We start from the raw sequence: 25,778 nt of genomic DNA on the forward strand, positions 1-25,778 counted from the left end.
TCGATCGTCGATTCCTTCGAATCTTCATATAAAAGATTTGAAGAATTTGATGAACTCAAACACTTGAAAATTCAAGTCTTGATATGAGGAAGATTTGAAGAACTTGAAGATGCAAAGCCTTCACAGCCTTGGAATTTTAAGAAAATATGAGAGTATTTATGAAATATGCAATGTGTGAGTTTTGGTGGAAAGACCCCCTATTTATAGCTATAGAATAGGATAGAAACTGAAGACATGTATGGCACCTTACTTGTCTTACAAGACATGCAGTAATATCAGGACTGTACCACTTTAAATATTATCTCTTCATTTTACATTTATTAATAAAGAGATAATATTAATGAATATTTCCTTGATTGGCCAAACTTATAGGGATATATGATGTGGCACCATTTAATTTTATGAACCATCGCAGTATATAAGACATCTACATGGATTAAATAATTATAAATATTATCTTTTTAATAAAAAATAATTAATTAGATATTTTTTCATAATTTTGCCAAATTATATAAACATATGACATGACTTAATTTGATTGCCACAATTATCTCAGTATTTTTAGTTGGTTGGAACACCTCAATTTGTCATATGAAGAGACATGATTGGTTGCCGAATAGTCAAATTTTCAAGTGTGCATGACATGTGGAAATATTCAATTGGATAAAAATAAACCATAGAAATAATTTATAGACCAATGATAATTTCTAAAATTAATTAAAATTCAATTGTCTACAAATGTTCCATCAAAACTTGTTCGTGAATGCTAAAGATTGAAGCAAAATTTGAATGGACAAGGATTCGACATTTTCTTCTGCTTCATATTTGGATTTATTGAACTTCCAACATGACTAGTCACATTCCTTTTCTAATTGGTTTCCAAAATGCATACTTAATTCTCGAGGCCAGAATTGTAGTCAATTTCAGAGTTATTTTCCCAATCCTAATCAACTTCGATCGTGCATGCTTAACTTCTGAAACCAGCAGGAATCCTTTTTCCTTGTAAATTAATTAATCAATTCATTATAAACTCAATCATTTGCCGAACCAATTTCGGAAACCGCTTGTAAACCCAACTCCGGAAGAAATTCGACTTCCCAAATTTTTTTGGACTCTACATAATGCTACCAGTATAAATAACCTATGTTAGAGCCATAGATTAAACCACTGAAAGCTAATCTTATTTTTATTTTTATTTTTTATGTAAAAAAAACTCTTTTCATTGTCTAATATTTTCTTTTGCAAAATTTCAACAACAATGCAAATTAAGGACTATACCACGCCAATGCCACATGTTTCATTGACAGATAAATTGTGACAGCCCAACTTTCCCCAAAGGCGAACCAGAGGGGCCAGCGGACCGCCTGCCCACCTCTCACTAGGACTCATTACTATCCATAACAAGAATTACTTGAAATTTTTAAACTAACCAAAATAATATTCATTACACCTCAAAATAACATTTACATACCTCCAAAAGCTATTACATAGGTTCGCGTACAAAAGATTCATTATTCGGCGCCTATCTTAATTACAACCCAAAAATATATACACTACAGTTTCTACTAAAATAAAACTTAAAGTCCCTCAAACATTCTAACGGTATTCTTGAGCACTCTCGGATCCGAATCCTGTTAAGGAAAACAAAACGTGGGATGAGCTTACGCCCAGTGAGCATTCCAGGTAAACAGGCAAAATAAGATAATAACACAATTTAACATGTAAACATGTTTTTTCAAGTAATACACGTTCAAGTAAATCGATACTCAACTTTAAAAACTAGTAGTGGAGCAATTAATTGTAATAGGAATCCTTCAATGTAAAATACTTGATAAACAATAACATTCATGTGTGCATTCAATCATTCGTTCAAGTAAATACAAGGATAAACAATATTTTAAACATTAAAAAGATACGGGGCTCACATGGAGCAACATGCACCTTATAACTGCCAATAAACAATCCCCTACATTTTACCACCTTATAACCTCCGAACTCCCACCTTATGTCCTCCGAAAGATCAACAATCCCCTCATTTAACATTCACCTTATGCCCTCCGAAAAATCAACAATCCCCTCATTTAATATTAAACATTAAACATTGTACTCAAGGCCTTTCGGCAAAGAGTTTTGAGCTTTGCACTTAACATTGATAAGTTATAAACCCAAAGCTGTCCAACTGATCCGACCTTGGAAAAGGCAGGTCTCGGATAGGGTGCCAGCATAGGGTTAAACTCAGTTCAACCGATGCGGTAAAGTACACATCGGCCTACATTCTTGCACATTTATCACTCATTCATGCAATGTGCACATGCGCTCTTAGCAAATTAACAAGACAAGAAAATCACAATAGTCATTCACTTATTTGCATGTCATTCAAAGGAGAGCACTTAAGCAAATAATAACATTTTCTCAAGTTGTGCATAATCAAATAACATGCATTGGAACTGTGACGCCCCGAAAAAAAATGAGTTTGAGAACCCGGAATTTTTTTTAATTTTCTAGGGTTTATTTTTTTACTTGCCCGCTTTTCTACATTTTCTTTATTAGAAAAATTCCCCAGATAAAGTTTATGAGCAAAGATAGTTTGAAAATGATTTTTCTAGTATCGGTTTGTTTTTGAGAAATTAAAAGCGTATTTTGGACGTGGGACCCGCAAGTGCGGTAAATGCATTATATTTTTGACAACTTGTTGGAATTTTGTATTAAGTGATATTATTGTACAAGGTGTTAAGATATTTGTCTTGGAGAGACAAGAAGATAATCTCAAGCTTAAAGAGTGACAAGTGTCACCTTGTTATTGAAGGTTGGACTTTGACATTTGACCATCTTACTACCTTTACCAAATAAGTACCAAATTGATCCAAAATTACCTTCATTCTTCATCATCTTGGCTGAGCTTCACAAGGAGAAAAGAAAGGAAAGCTTTCATCTTACTTCTTCATTTCTTGCTCCAATCAAACAATTTAACCGATTAAACTTGGATTTGCTCCATAAAAACCTTTCTCTTGGTAGTATTAAGGTGTGTAGTGAAGTGGTTTGAGAAGCAAAGGTGCTAAGTTGGGTCTTTTCTTGGGTTTGTAAGGTAAGTGACTAAGGAACCTTTCCTTTGATCTTGATAATGTTCAATTAGTGATTGGTGGTGGTTGAATAAGTGATTTTATGGTTGATTTCCTGATTTTGGTTGAAAATGATGAAGATTTATTATTTTTGGGGATTTTTCTGTTTTCATATGGATATGATTATGGGGTCATGTATGATGATTGGAAATGATGTTTAATGACTCTAGGAGGTGGAAAAAGTGATTAATTGCAACCAATTTCTGTTTTGGACCAAAAATTGAAAAGTGAGGGTTTTGTGATGAACATTCTGTCCGAATTTTTAGGTCCTAGATAGAGGCAGAATTGGCCTTTTCTTAAAACATGAAAGTTGTAGGGAATGACATTTTAGAGGTGCTTACAAAATTTCAGGTCAATCGGAGTAGCGTGGAATGAGATAAGTCGAAATTACTATTGCTGTTCTGGGTTACCCAGAATTGGAAATCTGCGACTGTAATTGGTTGTTTTCGCTGGAATTTCTTCCGAATTGGTTGTTGAGGTCTTCTGATAAAATGTAACCCTGTTTCGTAGCTTTCATCTGGTTTTGGAATTTCTGGATTTGGTCTTGTGTAGGCTGAGTTATGATGTTTACGCTAGAATGCGTTTTGCAAACCTGTTTTCGTGATTCTGGTATAGCATCTTGCATTTTTTACCTGGTTACACTGGAAACTGAGTTGAGTGACCTTCTACAATATTGTACCCCTATCTCTTAGCTTCGAAACGGTGGGTCTTGCACCTTCATCCGACAATCGTAGCGCCTTTGGTACCATTACCGCAAAATGACGTCAAAACCTGTTTTTCTGGTTTTGAGCTTAACTTTCATTTCCGGACTTTTCCCTAGTTTGACTTGTACTAGTACTACTTGGAGTTTGCTGAATGGCTATTGGATGAACTTGTTGTTGTGTGTGTATCTTTGGGTTTGAATGAGAAGAATAATGAAGCCATGATGGCTGGGAAAGTTAGCAAATTCAGGGGAAGTGCTGTCCGAACTTTGAAGGGACTTGATTGCATTGAGTTTGTGATCTAAGACTTGGATTTGAGCAAGACAATGATATATGATGGTTGGTTCCTGAGCCGTGGAGGTGAGTGACCTCAAACTACTTCTAAAGTTATTTATGAACCGTTTCTTACATTATTTACTTTTGAACTGTTTCCAAAGTTACTTTTGAAATGTTTTCTTGCATATCATGTGTGCTGGCATTTGAGTGTGCCTTGTTTGCTATATTTCTTGACTTCATGACTTGTATTTTGGTTGATAACGTGTTAAGCGCTTATAATGATTTCCAAAACGAGTTTTCGAGGCGAGTGTGTACTTTATCGTACTCGACCTCGATAAATGTGAAATTTTCGATTGCAATGTTACTTGCGCATGAATGTAAGCCTTTTGGGCTGAACTGGCCATTGCCCCTTGTTACCGGTCGTCTTGAGCCAGAAGCGGACTCGGTCAGGTGATTAGGAACTTGGGTGAACGTTTGGTATACTCGAGTATTACCTATGTAGGTTGGTGGAGCCTGGCCAAAAGCCAGGGACGGGGTGAATGAAATGAAATGAATGACCAAATGAGCGAGGAAATGTCAGGAGAATGAATGTATCCTTTCATGAATGTTACTATCGCTTTCCATTGTAAATGTTTCTTGAATTATGGATAATCCATATTTACTGTTTTGCAAATGATGTAGTTGTTTCCGGATTTATCATTTAATTTATGACATCATTGCTATATGACATCATTGAAATGAACTATTGTGAAACCGAAATGAACTATTGTGAAACCGATTTGATTAATGATTTTCTGGTTACTCGCTGAGCTTTTAGCTCACCCCAAAAACTATTTATTCCCCTCCACAGGGCTCGTGGCGAAGGAAGGACTTGTAGTACTTGTGCACGTGTATGGATGGCCTAAACTTTGTACAATTTTGGATTTGGAATTATTTTATGTATATTTGGGATTAGTTTCCGCTGCATTTGTGACATGTAATTATTGGAGACGGATGTGTATTTGTGGACCAGTTGATGTATATTTGATTTTTATATTGTAATTTAATTGAGAACTGTAGTGAACGACTGAGTTCCGGCGAGAGCTGGGCAGGCGGCCCGCCGAACCCTCTGGTTCGCCTTAGGGGGAGGTGGGGTCGTGACAGGAACACTCACCGACAAAGCAGAACAAATCAAATGGTCCCACCAAGGTTCTTGTTTTCCACACCAAAACTTATATTCAAGCAAGTACGAAACTTTAAGATTCCAATTAGAACAACTAAACAAAAGAAGAAATGATCGAGAGAGCTACTAGAGCGACTCGACTTCGAAGCGACAAATGACCCAAAGGAGATTTAAAAAGAACATAAGTTTTAAAACCTATGCGAAGGTGTAAGTTCAAGGAAGTCACCAATACACGTTAGATTTATGATTCAAGCAAGGTTTGGCGTGAAAAGAATGTTTCTCGGATCAAAACTAAGAACAACAATAAATACATGAAAAGGGTACAAATACTGGAAATTTTTCAGTTTTATGGCAGTGAAAAATAGCTAATTTTCGCTCCCTTTGAGTAATCGATTTATGACCAAATCGACGCACAACTCTAGTATTATGTGTTGGCAAATAGTACAAGTGATTTCATGTCCAAACTATCACGAATCGAAGGCGAAACAAGGCCAAAACAGCAGCCCTGTCCCATACCCAAAAATCAGGAAATTCAACTCAAAAACCAATCAAAACTCAAGTTTCTTCAAATTAAATGCATGGTTTTCGCTACAAATCAGTCCACAAGAATTCTACTAAGTTTATAGCACAAGATTGAGCCAAACTTTCATCAAAACAAACCAACAAGTGAAGAGAAATAAACTCAAGAAAACTGGTCAGCATGCATACATTTGGAAACAGAATTTTCTCCAGTTTTACGCGACATTGTTTGAAAAATCGTATCGCAAGCTTCTTGAGTCCAAAATTTATAAAATTTATACTGTTGGAAAATAGATTCAAAGGGTTACAATTTCTCAGAAGACAACTTTATAAGATTCTATCCACAAGTGAGTCAAAATCCAATCTCAAGCGGCTGCTTTATCCAGTAGAAAGACAGAACAGGAATGGAAATTCAGTCAACTTTGGAAAATCACAGATATTCATAGGAATTGAGAAAAATTCTGAAATTTTCACGGTAGAATGTACTCTGAATCTAGTTTCAAACGCAATAAGATGAACTCTATTTGAATTTTTCTACACCAATATATAATAGATTTACCAAGATTGCTTAGAGTCTCCTGCGCAAAAATTTCCAACAACACTTTCTCTTATTTTCTTAACTTTACTCCAACAAAACTACTACTTAAACACACATACATAACATCCACTTCTAGGGCAAGGTTAAACCAAGTTCCTTGAGTACAAATCTCACCAAAACAACACAAAAATCCTCACAAAATTGAAACTAAAAATTCGGCCAGCCCAAGTATAAATTCCAACTTGTGGATGTTCAATTTTTACTTCATGTGCATCAAGTTAACTAAGCTTACTTTAACCATGATTCTCATGCTAACACAACCAAGAAAACCTAAAGAAATCCTCACCTAATATACCTAACCATACATCAAACACATAGAAGGCATAAACATAAACACATGATCCAAGCTTCGAAACAAGAACCCAAGCCAAGCCATCAACAACCCAAGTATCTAGATTATCTAAGCACCTTAATTACATGCATACCCTACTAATTTAAAGTATTAAAATTCATGATTTAAGATTTACCTCAAGCTCCTCAAGCTTTGCAAGTTGCACCAAAAACTCAAAGAATCACATCTCAAGTAGCAAGCCAAGGTCGGGTAGAATCTAGATGAACTTCCTCTTCACTACAAGAAAAACAGCTTATAGAGGCGCATCAAAATGTCACAAGTCACACTTTGTTGAGGCATATACTTAGTGTGCCATGTAAAACCTATGTCACAAAAGCTTTTGCAGGCACAATTAAGTGTCACGACATAGAAAACAATTCAAACATCTAGAAGTGCTAAAACAGGGTTATAATCCTAACACATAAAAATGCCTTAATTGGGATTCAACTTTCAAGAACTCAACTTTTTAGAGGCACAAAATAATGCCATCTTAACTTTAAGTTGACGCTTATTAATGCCTTAATAGACCGTTCTTGAGGTAGTAGTAAATGTCAAAAAATGATTGTTATTGAGGCATGCAAGTATGTCACTGTATATCTTAATGTAGCTACTGGCAAATGCCTATATATTAACCTTTAAAGATGTTTTAAAATGCCTCAAAAACCTGCTGTGTAACAAGAAAATTTCTACTACGAAAAACCCTTATCGCGACACTTACAAGTGCCTCAATAGACTGGATTTTTTTTTCTTTTTTATGCCCAGCCACAAGCATTACAGTGAATATAACATTCCTATTGTATCAATATAATCATACATTCATATTGGACATCTCACATTCAATGACCAAAGCCAACAATATTTGATTGAAAAACCACTTTCAAATTATCACCATAACTAATGATTACAATTAAAGTACTCATAACTTCTAGTAATTTTTCAACCAAACAATTAAACTTTCATCCTTGCAAAAAAAAAAAAAACATAATATTTGAGGCAACATTCATGAAACAGCTAGAATGTCATACTGATTGTTTGCCACAATTTCACCTAAATAGCACCAGATAAATTAAAATCAACTAAACCGCTAGTAGACCAACTTCTTGTAATATATGCAGCAACACTTTGTCCTTTTACAGTTAGAGCACTTCCATATAAATGGCTAAGTATCCATATGCTACAACACCTTGTCCACTTTTGAATTTCAGCACATCAATCTTCGCAAATTTTTGCCTATAGCATAAGTATATTATGTATTAAAATCCATCATACTTATCAAATGAGACAAACATATGAGATATTAACAGTTAACATAATTCGAAAGCTAGAAAAGGAAAAACATACTAGTTTTGTTGGCCAAGCTATAGGAGCACCAATTGAATCAGCAATTGTTTGCAAAGGCACATAAGGCCTAATCAAATGCTCATCACGTTCAATCACAACTTGAACTAGCACTTCACACCAATTCGAACCTAGTGGTTGGCCCCCAACTATTGTAGAAGGATCAAGGGATTGAAGCTGTCCAACTGCTACAACTTTTGTTGGCTCATCTAAGCTAAAAAGAGAAATCCAGTCTCCTTCCTACATGAAAATGCAAAACACGAAACATCAAAAACTAGCCATAAGCAAAGCAGTCACATCGAAATTTCAGATCATGTTGTGTAGTAAGTAACATTATAGTAAGAAAACTATGAACTATACTTCATCGAAAGTCCACAACTACTCAAGAGTAACATGTAACAAATATAAAAATAACTAAACTAAAATTGCCCACATGTCGTGTTACCAACTGTCCAAATGTCGTCCTGTGAGAACCCGTAATTTTCTTATTTTTTAGGTTTTATTCTTTTTAATTGCGTGCTTTTCTCATTTTCTTTATTAGGAAATTTTTTAAATAATTTTTATGAGTAAATATAGTTTTTAAATGATTTTTCTAGTATCGATTAGTTTTTGAGAAATTAAGAGCGTATACCGGATGTGGGACTCACTAGTGCGGTAACTTCGGTAAAATTCGGCCAGTTAAGTTAAGTTTTGGATACCGGGTTTATTTTAGCAGGTATTAAGAGATAATTAGAGGTTACCCAATGGATGAGAGTTGGAGAGACAAAATGATAGCCATGCATTAATGAGAGTGACAAGTGTCACTTGGAGATTCAATCTTGCATTTGACCACTATTCACCACTTTACTAATTAATACAAAAATTGACCAAAATCATCTTCATTTGCAAGCTTCTTTGGCCGGCCATCTTCAAGAGAAAAGAAGAGAAAACTCTCAATTTTTCTTGCCTCCAATCTTATTCAATCTCTTAGTTCAACCGATTAAACTTGGATTTCCTCCATAAAAACCCTTAGTTTAGTGATTGTGAGGTTGTTAGTGAAGTGCTTTGGAAGACCAAGGAGCTAAGTTGTCTCTTTTCTTGAGTTGATAAGGTGAGTAGCTAAGGAACCTCTCTTTTCTTCTTAATGATGTGTAATTAATGGCTTGTAGTAGTCTAAGAGGTGATTTTGTGGGCAATTCCATGACTTTTGGTTGAGATTGGTGAATTTTTCTATTTATACATGATTTTTCTGTTTTTATATGTTTAATATTCGTTGGCCATGGATGATGGTTGGGAATGGTATAGAATGAAGCTATAGTGCGTAAATTGTAGCGAATTGCGGAAAATTTTCACTTTGTGCGGAAAATTCCAGATTAGGGTTTTCATTTTTCTCCATTCTTCCCGGTACTGTTTCTCCGAGTTAGAGGCCGAATTGGCCTTAGTGTAAAACATGAAAGTTGTAGAGAATGATGTTTTGTAGTAGCCTGCAAAATTTCAGTCCAATCGGAGCAATGTATCCTGTGAAATGACCGAAATACCCTTGCTGCCCTGTTTCTGTCCGAAACTGATAATCAGCTTCTGTAATTGGTTAGTTTGACCAGGAATACTACTGATTTGGTTGTCAATGTCTTCTTAACCATTATAGCCTTGTATCTTAGCTTTCAAATGGCTTTGGAATTACCTAAATCGGAGTTGTGTGCTGAGATATGCTTGAATGAATCGGGACTGCTAGTTGAATTTCACAGTGAGCTCCGAACTGGAAAACCTGGGGTTGTTTTGGTAAATTTGACCTAGTTCGGGTGAGAACTGGACTAAGTAGTCCTCATCAAAGATATAGCCCTCTGTCTTAGCTTCGAAACGGTATAACTTGCACTTCAATCCAATAAGCGTAGTTTCGGTTATGTCCTATACGCTAAGTAGCGGTGAATCTGTCTTTTTGGTTCCTTAGCTTAAAGCTCATTTCCGGTCATTTTCCTAGCTAAATTTTGTACTTGAATGACTTTGAGCCTGTTGAATGGCTGTTGTGATGAATTTATATTGCGTATGACTTTGGGATTGATTGAGGAAAATAATGAAGCCATAAGTGGTTGGGAAAAAAGGTAAATACAGAGGGCATGCTGTCCAAAATTTTAGGGCTACGTGATTCCTTCAATTGAGTTGATCTTAATACAAATGAAGGGTTTTGGGGGTTGTTTGTAATCCTAGGACCAACTGTTATCTTTTTGCTCAAAAGTCATATTTTATTCTTTTATACTAGTACTTAACTTGGAAAGACGTACGACATGTAGTCGAGCCTCACTTGTGCATTCCGTTTACTCGATTTTGGATGTGAAACCTTCAATTGGTTTACTTTGATGATTTTAGGGTTTTTTGGCAATTAAAGCAAGTTTGAAGTGAAAACATTTGAAGTATCTGTACTTGAACCGGTGAGTGTACCACTCCCCTCATTTGCTGTTTAACTTGGTTTCTGCCCCTGCAATCTGCGATTTAAATGACTGCACTATCTGTTTATTCTGTTTGAGACAAGAGTGTACTTTATCACACTCGTTCTCTTGTCTATCCATATGCCTATTTACTGTGTATAATCTGTTAACTGTATCTGAGTCTGTTCGGACGTCGTTTGGAGGTTGGTATCTAACGACCTTTCTGTGATCTCTGAGCTCAACACCTGTGACTAGTTACTCAAGTCAGGCCGGCAAGGGCCTGGTCGATTAGATAACGAACCACGGTAGTCTGTTTTGAGAATTTTTGGGTATTGAAACTCTTGATTCCGGTATACTCGAGTATTACCATTACTGTTCCTGAATGGAGTTCGGGCCCGGTAGGGGTATGTTTGGTGAATGAAAATTGGTGTAAAGTGGGGTCTACGGATATGTTGGTTCTATTTACGTTGACGGAAAGTCAACGGGTTCGGATCAAGTACTGCAAATGGAAATCTGCCTCCTGAGAGCCACTTGTATCCTTTCCCTTTGAATCACTGTGTCTAAATGTTTTCCTTTATATCTGGTATATGTATCTGATTGATTAAATGTGAAAGGTCATGATTTTACCCCTATATGATTGGTACCTCATTGAGCGTAAGCTCACCCCTTTCTGTTGCCTTTGTTTTCCTTACAGGGGACAAACTTGGAAATCACGGTTTTGGAAGAAAAGGGTCAAGCTAGTATATGTCATGTTGTTAAACTCTTTTGAAAACGAAGCCCTAATTGTATTTTGTGTAGTATGAGTACCTCGGATCGTACTGTATGTTAATTTGTTTAAGACTTCAATGTAAATATATGTATAAGTGTTTAACCTTGTCTATTAAATGTATTCCGTTAAGACTATGATTTTATGGTTTGGTAGGCATGCTCTCACCTGAGTAGTTTCCGATTGTTCATTTTCTTTGGGTCCTATCTCGCGAACTATGTTGGGTTTGTGTGAATCGACTCCGTAGTCCTGGCGAGAGTTGGGCAGGCGGTCCGCCGAACCCTTTGGTTCGCCTTAGGGTGAGGTGGGGCTGTCACAGGTGGTATCAGAGCTGTTTCGCGTGGTCTCTGCGCGGAGTGAGTTTGGGGCAGTGGTGTTATGGTCCTGATTTCGTAAATGTGTCTAAGTGCTTTTTTGAGCATAAGTTATGAACCGTGCATGTCATAAGTGTAAAGATCTTTAGCATGGGACTTGAGAAAGTTAGGTATGTATGTCGGGTAGAAATCTTTAATACAGATGATTTATTTTTGGGACCGACTGGCTCGAGTTGTGAATTATCTTATTTGGGATTCTTGTGCCCGGCTACTACGTCGATGAAAGCCTAGGTTAGAAAGGATTTGGGCAAACTAGAAATTTGATTCTATGGAACTTCATGTGGTTTGTTCAGGTGTTCGTAAGTATGATTAACTTGGATTAAGATATAAATTGTGGCATTCTCGTAGATTAGGGATGGAGGCCTAGAAGGGAAATAACTTTTCGTTAGTTACTTTTGTACTTTTAACCTAGTTCGTTTATAGTACTTTTGGATGACCCCACTACTTTCATGGATCTCTCATATTTGTATCTAATTGACTGCTACTGTGTGACTGGTTCGGTACAGTTGTGTGTATATATGCTTTTGATCTGTGTGTACCTCTTGTTACTTGCTTATGCCTATCATTATCTTTACTATTATCTTTGCACCTCGACCTTAGATTGACTTAGATCAATGGAAGTCACTCGTAAAGGACGAGGCCGTGGGCGTGGAATTAGGCAATCCACGTCTGAAAGGGGCACTGGGAAAACCTCGTCTGGACCAAATCCTGAACCTAGGGTTGATCCCAACGTCCAAATAGCTGCTTCCATGTAGCAAATGACTGATTTGCTAGCCCAAGTGGTGCACCAACAGGGTCACAACCCTAACCCCAACCCTGGAAATCCTGGTAATCACTTGGAGAGCGAGGACAGGGCCCTCGAGAGGTTCCAGAAATTTGTCCCACCAAAGTTTATTGGGGAATCCGATCCAGATGTAGCCGAAAGGTAGCTAGAGAAAATGGTGGATATCTTTGCTGCCCTGCACTACACGGATGAACGGCAGGTGACTTTTGCTGTTTTTCAACTGGAAGGGGCGGCCCGTTCCTGGTGGAACGTAATACAACAAAAGTGGGACCGAGAGCAAACGCCCAGGATTTGGGTGAACTTTATGCGGGAGTTCAACGCTAAATTCTTCCCTCCTCTAGTTCAGGAATAAAAGGGGGATGAATTTATCCGGCTTCGTCAAGGGACCCAGACAGTGGCCGAGTACGAGAGCCAATTCACTCAGCTATCCAAATTCGCGCCCGAACTCATCGTGACCGAGCAACGAAGAATACGGCGATTCGTCCAGGGTCTGAACGTGGAGATCCAGAAAGATCTAGCTGTAGCCCAAATTAACGCCTTCAGCGATGCCGTAGAAAAGGCGCAACGAGTAGAGAATGCTAGGCTGCAGGTGAAAAACTTCCAAACCAAGAAAAGGGGCTTTCCTGGGAGTAGCTCTGAGCCAGAAGGTACAAGCACGCCCCCTAAGATTGGAAAGGGAAACGGGGGAGTACGACAACCGGGGGTGTCGCGTGATGTCTCTCAAGGGGGACCGGTCTCTGCTACTCGTAGTCCCTGTGGATATTGCGGAGGGCCAAATCATACGGAGGCAAATTGTTGGAAGAAAGAGGAAAAATGTGTGACGCCCCCACTTCTCCCAAGGGTATCCGCGGAACGCCTGTCTAACTCTCGCCAGGACTCGAGACAAATCAATTCAAACTTAACAATATATAACAATTTATACCAGTCTAATAAGGAAAAATCGCTTCCATAATCGAATATCCAAGTCTTGTACCACGAGTTCAAAATACATCCGTTATCCAATTCTTACATCAGGATCCAAAAGATACATCAATTCCCAATTATATACAATAGCCAAATTGTCTAGTCAATTACAATTGAAACCCTAATACAAAAGTATATTCAAAGGGTTCCAACGAGTTTCACTCCATCCATTCCTGTTAAGGAAAACAAATCTACGGGGTGAGCGAAACGCTCGTGAGGCCAAGAAAACACACATGCAAGCACGTTGTCCAAGTAACAATCCCAATATTCAAGTAATTTACAATTCAAGCGAGAAAAGTAAACAGAAATAATTCAAGGATATAGGAGCTTTCAGGAGCTATTTTCCACTTGTTTCGCCACAGCTCGATCCGATACCCCCTCGTGATGACACTCCGTTATCCGGGTGGGTATTTTATCCGTAGAAACTTCACTTATTACTTCCTCCGGCCAACATTCCACCCTCTCGGATCCGAAACCAAACACGCACGAAAAGGTGATACTCGTCGAGTATGCCACACGAGATCTCAAGAGATCAAGTTTTGATTTTTGAACACGCACGAAAAGGGCGATACTCCACGAGTATGCCGAACAAGATCTCAAAAGATCAAGTTGTGTTTTGTTACTCTCTTGGTTTATCAAGCTTCTCGACCAAGCCCATGCCGGTTCGAGTTGCAAGATTGGCTAAGAGAATTGGGCGTCCCCATAAGTCGAGGAGGTTCACTCCACCCGACAACAAGACACGCACGACATACACGACACGCACGGCAACACGACATGCACACTAAAACGGGTATATTTTTGTCGACGAGATTCACTCAATCGACTTTGAAAACCAAGTTAATACAAGTAAAGTTCAAGTAAAGGAGAGCGAGTGCGATAAAGTACACACTCGTCTCATCAAGTGATATTCACGTATATAAGCAAGTAAATCAAGTAAACACGACAAGTCATGCACTTGACACTCACCAATTCAAAAGTAATTGAGCGAGAAAATCTTTAGTTGTCCCCTCCGGGATTCTCGTCAAGACTCGCTTGAGCACCTGAAGCAATTAAAAAGTATTTTTCACTCACAATCACGTATTAATCAAGAAAGGAGTTACGCTCATTTGGACTAGTCAATACCTCAAACCAAGAACCTTAGCCACTCAAAATAAAGGTTCAAAAGTGAGGTTTTATTAACACAAGAAAAACTGATTTTCTTCATGAAATCAAGTTTAAAGCGACCAATTATCATCAAGAAGGAGTAACGAGTTTTCAAAATTTCATTTTCTAAGAAATCGGGAAATTTCAACTTTGCGCGTCAAATTTAGAAAAATCAGATCTTGCACTCAGTAGGTCCAAAATTAGAAAACTTGGTACCGTTGAAAATCTCTTAGAAAGTACTAAAAGTTCTTAGAAGACACTTTTCCATGAATCTAAGTGGAAGGCATTCAAAAATGGGCATGAAGTTGCTGTTCCAGAACAGTCAGAATTGAGTCGGGGTTGGTTTTTCGCTAACTTTGAAAATTCGGAAAAATTCACACGTTGCGAGCTAGCCTCTGAAATTTGTAAATCAATTAGAGTTGCAAGTAAGGTTTATAACAGAAAAGGCGGATCAAGGATCTGAGTTTCGAGCACCGAGATACGGTGACTCAAAGTGAGGGAAAATTCAAAACTGGTGAAAATTTCCAGATTTGAGCTTCCAACTTTAGGACTTTAGTCAGGTATCGAAACGGACTTGGATTGGTACAAAATTTGGCAGTATAATATTCCTATATAAAGAGTATCCCTCTACCAATTTTCATGGAAAAATACCTTCAGGAAGGTAGTTAATTAATCATCCAAAGTTCCGGAAAATTTCTAAGGCAATCTGTCTTTTGACTTTCATTTCCCAATTCAAATCGTTTAACCAAGAAAGCTATCCAACCATGGTTTATTTGTGAAATAAAGGTCTAAGATACATCCATGATACCTTTGGTAAGTGTTTAGCAACAAAAACTTCAATTAATAAGATCACTCCCGGGTTTTGTCCCAAACCAGTCCAAATATTACGGTTTTTTCCAAAACAGGGCAGTCCTCTTGTTTTGGTCACAACTCAGTCAATTTAACTCAGAATAGGGCATGGTTTATGTCGTTGAAAAATACATTCATAGGGCTATAATATCACAGAAGAAATCATTTCAAAATTTGGTACCCAACTAGTCTAAAATCGGGCATCAATTTGCTGCCTTATCACTTCATTCCAGTTGAACAGAGCAACAGGACAGCGATCTTAAAATGTTTGGTTCGGCTCACTCACAAAGAATCAGAACATGAATTTTATCTCAAATTAAAGCCTGGGATGTCTAGTTTTCAACGCCACCAACGGCACGTGATTTCGACATCCGAGGACGGAGTTATGGCCGAAACACCACCGCTGGTCAGAGCCATACGTGAACAGTTTCCAGATTTGCTAGTTTCACAAAAAAAATTCGTTTGCCCAACCAAACCTCATTATGTTTCAATGAAATTTTTCACACATCTAATACGTCATATAAACATCAAATTTAAGCCATTAGATCATTAAAAATTGGCCTTAAAATGGCCGAACAAGGCAGGGGCAAAATCGGAAACTTTTGCTTCTTGCACCCAATGAAGTTTCTATCAATTACACACCATTAATCCATCATTTTATCCACTAAACCAACAATATATCCACCATCAATCATCAAATCAGCAACAACCCAAGAGTGGGAGTTCATAGAGCCCACTTTCACATTTTTCCAACAATATCAAGTATCTACTTACATGCAAGTACTTAGAGATGCATATCTACTACTATAAATCAAGTTTAAGGTGATGGATCATGTTATACCTCCTTAATGTACTAGATCAGAATTTTTGGCCCTTGAAATGCTCCAAGAAACCGTGATTTTCAGCACCGTTTTTGCAGCTCAAAATGATCTCCTAGTGTTAAGCTAAGTGTGGTGCAAGTTTGGTTGAATTTGGAGATGTTTTGGTGGTGGTTTGAATAAGATTTGTGAAGTAAAATGAAGAACAATGGAGCTTAAGAGAGAGAGAGGGCTGGTCGGCAGTCTTGAGAAGGAAGAGAGAGAGAGTGATCATATTTTTAAGCTTCCAAGAGAAGATACTAACTTGTGGCCACAAATCACCCATTAGTCAACTCACATTAGGGGGCGTTTGACGCGATTAGGGCTCGATTTCTCGTGCGTTTGGTTCACTAGTGCACTAAACCTCTAATGCATTTATTTTCATGTAAATATTATTCACTCTTAATTGTCCCAAAATATTAGTCTAAAGTCCCTCAATTAAGCGCGCGCATGAAAACGTGTATTTCCAATTTAGGCGCGATAAAGTGAAACGTTCGAGAAATTCTTATAACGATCGTACCACTAACTATCACTTGAGTACTTAAACCTAAATTTACCTATTTTAAGAACATTGTACATGTCTCCAATTTTCCGAGTTTAATGTACTCTTAATTGGCTAAAATTTCTCAAACACGTTTTCACTATTTTCATTATTCGAGCTCCCAAAAATTAATTTTTGAAACGAGTCACTTTAAAAACATAATGAAGCCATAATTCCATGTATTTAAGTCTAATAAGGTTAGAAAATAATATTCGAGGCAATTGACCAAATAAATAATTAAATGAGCTCGAAATAAGAATTTAAATAAGAAATTTTTTTTTTTTTTTTTGCGAGTCCTCACAAAATGACTGCGCTGCGGAAGTGCCGATCATCGGATTGCTGACTGTCCAGTTCGATTGCGAAAAGGAAAAGGGACCCCGCAACCAACTAAGACTAACCCTGGATAGTCGGAAAAGGAAGAGACTTGATTGAAGGTACCGGCTCGGATATATTCTTTAGAGCACCATCAGGTCCCTGACTCGTCTGAGAACGTAGAAAGTACGATCCGTTGGGTACCTTAGATTTTGAAAGATTCCGTTGATAAGAAAATTTCGAGGATGAAATTTCTTTAAGGGGGAGAGAGTGTGAGAACCCATAATTTTCTTATTTTCTAGGTTTTATTCATTCTAATTGCATGCCTTTCTGCATTTTCTTTATTAGAAAAATTTTCTAAATAATTTTTATGAATAAATATAGTTTTTAAATGATTTTTCTAGTATCGGTTAGTTTTTGAGAAATTAAGAGCGTATACCGGATGTGGGACCCACTAGTGCGGTAAGTTCGGTAAAATTCGGCCAGTTAGGTTAAGTTTTGGATACTGGGTTTATTTTAGTAGGTGTTAAGAGATAATTAGAGGTTACCCAATGGATGAGAGTTGGAGAGACAAAAGGATAGCCATGCATTAATGAGAGTGACAAGTGTCACTTGGAGATTCAATCTTGCATTTGACCACTATTCACTACTTTACTAATTAATACAAAAATTGACCAAAATCATCTTCATTTGCAAGCTTTTTTGGCCGGCCATTTTCAAGAGAAAAGAAGAGAAAACTCTCAATTTTTCTTGCTTCCAATCTTGTTCAATCTCTTAGTTCAACCGATTAAACTTGGATTTCCTCCATAAAAACCCTTAGTTTAGTGATTGTGAGGTTGTTAGTGAAGTGCTTTGGAAGATCAAGGTGCTAAGTTGTCTCCTTTCTTGAGTTGATAAGGTGAGTAGCTAAGGAACCTCTCTTTTCTTCTTAATGATGTGTAATTAATGGCTTGTAGTAGTCTGAGAGGTGATTTTGTGGGCAATTCCATGACTTTTGGTTGAGATTGGTGAATTTTTCTATTTATTCATGATTTTTCTGTTTTATATGTTTAATATTGGTTGGCCATGGATGATGGTTGGGAATGGTCTAGAATGAAGCTATAGTGCGTAAATTGTAGCGAATTGCGAAAAATTTCCACTTTGTGCGAAAAATTCCAGATTAGGGTTTCCATTTTCTCCATTCTGCCTGGTACTGTTTCTCCTAGTTAGAGGCCGAATTAGCTTTAGTGTAAAACAGGAAAGTTGTAGAGAATGATGTTTTATAGTAGACTGCAAAATTTCAGCCCAATCGGAGCAATGTATCCTGTGAAAAGAACGAAATACCCCTACTGCCCTGTTTCTGTCCGAAACTGATAATCAGCTTCTGTAATTGGTTAGTTTGACCAGGAATACTACTGATTTGGTTGTCAATGTCTTCTTAAGAATTATAGCCTTGTATTTTAGCTTTCAAATGGCTTTGGAATTACCTGAATCGGAGTTGTGTGTGCTGAGATATGTTTGAATGAATCAGGACTGCTAGTTGAATTTCACAGTGAGTTCCGAACTGGAAAACCTGGGGTTGTTTTGGAAATTTGACCTAGTTAGGGTGAGAACTGGACTAAGTAGTTTTCATCAAAGATATAGCCCTCTGTCTTAGCTTCGAAACGGTATAACTTGCACTTCAATCTAATAAGCATAGTTTCAGTTATATCCGATACGCTAAGTAGCGGTGAATCTGTCTTTTTGGTTCCTTAGTTTAAAGCTCATTTCCGGTCATTTTTCTACCTAAATCTTGTACTTGAATGACTTTGAACCTATTGAATGACTGCTGTGATGAATTTATATTGCGTATGACTTTGGAATTGATTGAGGAAAATAATGAAGTCATAAGTGGTTGGGAAAATAGGTAAATACAGAGGGCATGCTGTCCAAAATTTAAGGGCTACGCGATTCCTTCAATTGAGTTGATCTTAGTACAAATGAAGGGTTTTGTGGGTTGTTTGTAACCCTAGAACCAACTGTTATCTTTTTGCCTAAAAGTCATATTTTATTCTTTTGTACTTGTACTTAACTTGGAAAGACGTACGACATGTAGTCGAGTCTCACTTGTGCATTCCGTTTACTCGATTTTGGATGTGAAACCTTCAATTGGTTTACTTTGATGATTTTAGGGTTTTTTGGCGATTAAAACCAGTTTGAAGTGAAAACTTTTGAAGTATCTGTACTTGAACCGGTGAGTGTACCACTCCCCTCATTTGCTGTTTAACTTGGTTTCTGCCCCTGCAATCTGCGATTTAAATGACTGCACTATCTGTTTTTTCTGTTTGAGACGAGGGTGTAATTTATCACACTCATTCTCTTATCTATCCATATGCCTATTTACTATGTAGAATCTGTTAACTGTATCTGAGTCTGTTCGGACGTCGTTTGGAGGCTGGTATCCAACAAATTTTCTGTGACCTCTGAGCTCAACACCTATGGCTAGTTACTCAAGTCGGGCCGGCAAGGGCCTGGTCGATTAGATAACGAACCACGGTAGTCTGTTTTGGGAATCTTTGGGTATTGAGACTCTTGATTCCGGTATACTCGAGTATTACCATTACTGTTCCTGAATAGAGTTCGGGCCCGGTAAGGGTATGTTTGGTGGATGGAAATTGGTGTAAAGTGGGGTCTACGGATATATTAGTTTTATTTACGTTGACGGAGAGTCAACGGGTTCGGATCAAGTACTGCAAATGGAAATCTGGCTCCTGAGAGCCACTTGTATCCTTTCCCTTTGAATGACTGTGTCTAAATGTTTTCCTTTATATCTGGTATATGTATCTGATTGATTAGATGTGAAAGGTCATGATTTTACCCCTATATGATTGGTACCTCATTGAGCGTAAGCTCACCCCTTTCTGTTGCCTTTGTTTTCCTTACAGGGGACAAACTTGGAAATCACGGTTTTGGAAGAAAAGAGTCAAGCTAGTATATGTCATGTTGTTAAACTCTTTTGAAAACGAAACCCTAATTGTATTTTGTGTAGTATGAGTATCTCGGATCGCACTGTATGTTAATTTGTTCAAGACTTCAATGTAAATATATGTATAAGTGTTTAACCTTGTCTATTAAATGTATTCCGTTAAGACTATGATTTTATGGTTTGGTAGGCATGTTCTCACCTGAGTAGTTTCCGATTGTTCATTTTTTTTGGGTCCTATCGCGCGTACTATGTTGGGTTTGTATGAATCGACTCCGTAGTCCTGGCGAGAGTTGGGCAAGCGGTCCGCCGAACCCTTTGGTTCGCCTTAGGGTGAGGTGGGGCTGTCACACGTCCCTTCACCAAGTAATCTTAACTATCCCTCACTTGCAATTGCAAATCTCAACAGACCCATAACAGTGAGTAGAAGAGTTAGAAAGAAGTCTTATGGCTCAAATGCCGTATCATCATCTTAGTAATCTTTGGTCATTCATGCAAAGAGTAACATGTAATAAATATAAAAATAACTAAACTAAAATTGCTTTCATATTGTAATAGCAAAACATATCTAAATATCATATCATTATCAAGCAAAGAGGACTGCCATTACCGAACAAATGTATTAAAAAACTTACTTTAAGAGGTCTAAGACTGGAACTTGAGGTTGACATATGATTAGATGATGTTGAAGTGATTCTTGATTGATTCAATAAGTTATGACCATTTTGTTGCTCTAAATAAGCTTTTAGGTTAGCAAGTTCTCTTGCTTGATCTTTAATTTGTTCCTCTTGCTGAGCAAATTTTGTCTTCATCTCTAATATTTCATGTTTTTGATCCAACACTAATCGCTGAGATCCACTTTGACTAGGTTCATCACCCCACACATCAGTTGGACATACACCAAAACCATACATTCGTACATGCCCATGCTTGTTTTGTCCAACTACTTGTTCAAATACATCATTTTTTTCAACAGGATCTTTAGTATCAGGAGGCAATTGACTAATCTTTTCATTCATTACAAGCTGCAAAAATGCAAAGAATAAAACAATGATTACATTTGTACAATCCTAATATAGATTAGAAAGTAATAGATAGATATTTCTAACATATTTTAAAGCAAGTAAATAGCATAATGAAAGATTTTACTTACCATAATATTAGTTGCTGCACTAATAGATGGGTTTCCTTTGTTATCAGTGTAGCAGTAATTGAACATTTCAACTTGTGAAGGATTGTGGCCTAATTTTCTCTTCTGTATCAAAAAAAATATTTGTTTAAACAAATTGAAATAATATTAAATGAAGCATAATAAAATAGCCAGAAATGTTTACCATGTTTGCTCGAATCTGGGCAAATGATTTCTTCCCGGTATTATGATTCGTGGTCTTCATTGCCCTTGCTTTTTTATTTTTTTCACTAATTTTCTATATCACATACAAATAATTTAGAAATAACTCCAAATAATCTGATATACTATTACATCAAAGGAATATACATATACCTTTGTATCTTCTAATTCCCTACAATCAGCAATGACTTTATATTGATCATTTACCACTCGCACATCTAAATTGAGCATTTGAGTTTCAACTTGTATATTTGGCTTGTAGTATGTTGCTTTAATCCATGCCTTCCAATTCCTCCAATACTTGCCCAAAGCACGAAGAATCCAAATTTTTGCACCAGGAAGAATCCAAATTTTTGCACCAGGAGGGACATCAAATTTTTCCTACAATATATTTCATGTGCTTAGATTCCAACCATTATATCATAAATAACTAACAAATATTGATACATGTATAAACTGATTTAAGCTTTATTACCTTGACAATCTTTAACATGTCTGTGACGGCCCCACCTCCCCCTAGGGCGTACCCCAGGGTTTGGCGGACCGCCTGCCTAACTCTCGCCAGGACAAGTTCACTCTTAACAAATAAAATAAGATATAACCTCAAGAATAAGTGAAGTAACAGTTCCCAAACTTGGAACATGTACTTACATTCATACGTTTCCCAAACATTCATACAATCCCAAATATAACAAAAGTTGTGAATTCCAGATACACTCAACCCTAACCGAGTACTAGCGCGAGTACAATCGCAAAATTTCAAAATTAGACTATGCTAGCCTGTACCAGTCTCACGCCTCGCTCGTAACCCCTGTAAGGAAAACAAATGGCGTGGAATGAGCTAAAAGTCCAGTAAGGTTCCAAATAGCAAGTTGACCATTATTTAAAAGTACAAGTATCAACGTAGCAAAATAGCGAGCAGAACAAGTGCATAAAAATGAGCGATAACACTTCAATTAGCAAATCTCAAAATGAGCGAATATAAAGTTTTTCAAAAGAAACAATAACCCGATAAGCAATAATTATTTCAAAGTGTAAGGATACGGATGGCTCTCAGGAGCCAAGTTCTCATTGCGTCACCAGAGTTTGAGTAAGTAGTAGTTGACACTCCGTCAACTTTCAAGTAAATAACCAGTCCTGTAGAACACCACTTAAACTACTCTCCGTCCACCATCCAAACTCCTTACCGGGCCCGAACTCCAAGATAAACACTGGTGGTAATACTCAAGTATACCAATTAGTCGAGGAGATAACACTCCACTCGACAACACTAGATACCCATGGTTCGTTATCTAATCGACCAAACCCTTGTTGGTTTGACTCGATTAACTAGCCAGTAGGGTTTGGATCCCCAAGAAGTCGATGAGATAACATCTCCAATCGACTGAATCAAAATAAAAGTACGGAGACGGGAATGAGAGGCACCTCCCACTCACATTGAGTGTGGTACATGCCGCCGCTCAGCACTCAAGTACAAGTATATTAAGTCAATTGCAACAATAGACAAGTATATATCATATTAGGGCAAGTGCGATAAACTACACTCTTGCCCGATCAAACAAATTACACATCATTAAATCACATTGGTCAAATATTGAAAACAAGTGTCCAGTTCAATCAGGTATTTGGAAGCACTCACCAAAGGTCTAGTGCCTCTCAAAAGTCACGTTCAAGTCCAACTCCTTGGTTGGAGTCCAATATCTGCGATAAAATATCATTTACGAATGTAAAACTCTTTAGAGTTCGAAACATAGGAGTTTCGCTTCAAGAAAATCATGTAAATGCAACTCGTTTAAATAGTATTCAAGATACTTATCAAAGTCCGAAAAATTCATGCTCGCTCGTTTAGTTATGATCAAGAAGTGGTTTCGACTTTAGAAATTACACTTGGTATCAAAGACCGGGAAAAATCGTATTTTGAAAGGGTCGCTACTTTCACTTTTCAAGGGCACGAGTTTCGGCAAAATTTTAGCTTATATACCCTAACTAAAGAAAACTCGAATACCATAGGCAATCCAAGTCCAACTTGACCTCAAATCCTTACTCAAGTCGCAACTATATCTACCTAGCGCTTAAGTGAAAATTTGGGCAGTACGCCCTTTATGTTTACCTATTTTTCAGCTATTTATGGCTTTATTATTTTTCTTAATTCAGCCCCAAAACACATACAAATAATCAATCTTATTACAATAGCCGTTCAATGGCTCAAAATCATCCAAGTACAACACAAGTATAATAATCCAATCGGAAATCAAGTTTTGAAGGCAAAAGGCTAAATGGCAGATTCGACATCTTATAACATTTTAGTCACAACTAGAGTTACGTTTATCAGATTGGTGTGAACTTTATACCGTTTCGAAACTAAGACAAAGGGCTACAACTTTCATGAAAACCACTCAATCCAGTTCACAATTGATCTAGGTCAAAAGCACAGATTACAGAACCAAAAGGTTCTTGTCAGTACGGTTGCCAATACTGAATTCAAATGACAATAACTCAGGCTACAAAATTCCGTTTGAGGTCAAATTGAGCCATAAACTACTACAACATTCCTATGTTTACTTGTGCAGGGCAGAATTTTCAGTCAACTTTGCCAATTTTTTAGAATTTATAAACATTGAATCAAATGCTAAATTTTACACCGTAGGAAGCCTTCTAAGTCTAGTTTCAAGCGCAATAAACGGAACTCAATTCCGACTTTTCTATACGAAGTTATAGCCAATTTCTCAAAACTGCGAAAAGCCTCCTGCGAAATTCTAGATTTTCTAACAACTTGAGATTATGAAACTTTTCTTAACAAAATTCATTCCCTTGACCCAAATTCAACCATTAAAACAACCAAGAATCAAACGTAAGTGAATTCACATAAAGGTTATGAAGAAAATTAAAATTTCGGGGTCTCACATTCTCTCCCCCTTAAAAGAATTTCGTCCTCGAAATTCTAACCATTGCTCGCACAAAACTTGATGCTACAGGATTTTTCTCCAATTTTCAAATGGCTTTTTCTCACTTATAATGCTACCACAAACTTACCTCAAGTGCAATCAAGATACAGACTCTTATTCTAGTACTCTCCACTATTTGGTACTCAAACACAAGAATCCATAATAAGATAATTCACATCTCGAGCCGGATGATCCCAAGAGTAAATCACCCCTACTAGAGATTCCTACCTGATGTACATATCTATCCATGATAAGGGATTTCCACTTATAACAGGCATGATTCATAGCTTACGTCCAAGAAGAGCACTTAGTCCTTTACACTTATTCACATATTCGGGACCATATCACCACTTGGCCCAAACTCACTCCGCGCAGAGACCACGCGAAACAGCTCTGATACCATCTGTGACGGCCCACCTCCCCCTAGGGCGTACCCTAGGGTTCGGCGGACCGCCTGCCTAACTCTCGTCAAGATTCATTCACTCTTAACAAATAAAATAAGATATAACCTAAAAAATAAGTGAAATAACAGTTCCCAAACTTGGAACATGTACTTACATTCATATCTTTCTCAAACATTCATACAATCCCAAATATAACAAAAGTTGTGAATTCTAGATACATTCAACCCTAACCGAGTACTAGCGCGAGTACAATCGTAAAATTTCAAAAATTAGACTATGCTAGCCTGTACTAGTCTCACGCCTCGCTCGTACCCCCTATAAGGAAAATAAATGATGTGAAATGAGCTAAAAGTCCAGTGAGATTCCAAATAGCAAGTTGACCATTATTTAAAAGTACAAGTATCAACATAGCAAAATAGCGAGCAAAACAAGTTCATAAAAATGAGTGATAACACTTCAAATAGCAAATCTTAAAATGAGCGAGTATAAAGTTTTTCAAAAGAAACAATAACCCGATAAGCAATAATCATTTCAAAGTATAAGAATACGGATGACTCTCATGAGCCAAGTTCCCATTGCTTCACCAGAGCTTGAGCAAGTAGTAGTTGACACTCCGTCAACTTTCAAGTAAAATAACCAGTCCAGTAGAACACCACTTAAACTACTCTCCGTCCACCATCCAAACCCCTTACCGGGTCCGAACTCTAAGATAAACACTGGTAGTAATACTCGAGTATACCAATTAGTCGAGAAAATAACACTCCACTCGACAACACTGGATACCCATGGTTCGTTATCTAATCGACCAAACCCTTGCCGGTTCGACTCGATTAACTAGCCAGTGGGGTTTGGGTCCCCAAGAAGTCGATAAGATAACATCTCCAATCGACTGAATCAAAATAAAAGTATGAAGACGGGAATGAGAGGCACCTCCCACTCACATTGAGTGTGGTACATGCTGCCGCTCAGCATTCAAGTACAAGTATATCAAGTCAATTGCAATAATAAACAAGTATATATCATATTAGGGCAAGTGCGATAAAGTATACTCTTACCCGATCAAACAAATTACACATCATTAAATCACATTGGTCAAATATTG

Source organism: Coffea arabica, chromosome 1e (genome assembly GCF_036785885.1).
Source record: "Coffea arabica cultivar ET-39 chromosome 1e, Coffea Arabica ET-39 HiFi, whole genome shotgun sequence".
NCBI lineage: Eukaryota > Viridiplantae > Streptophyta > Magnoliopsida > Gentianales > Rubiaceae > Coffea > Coffea arabica.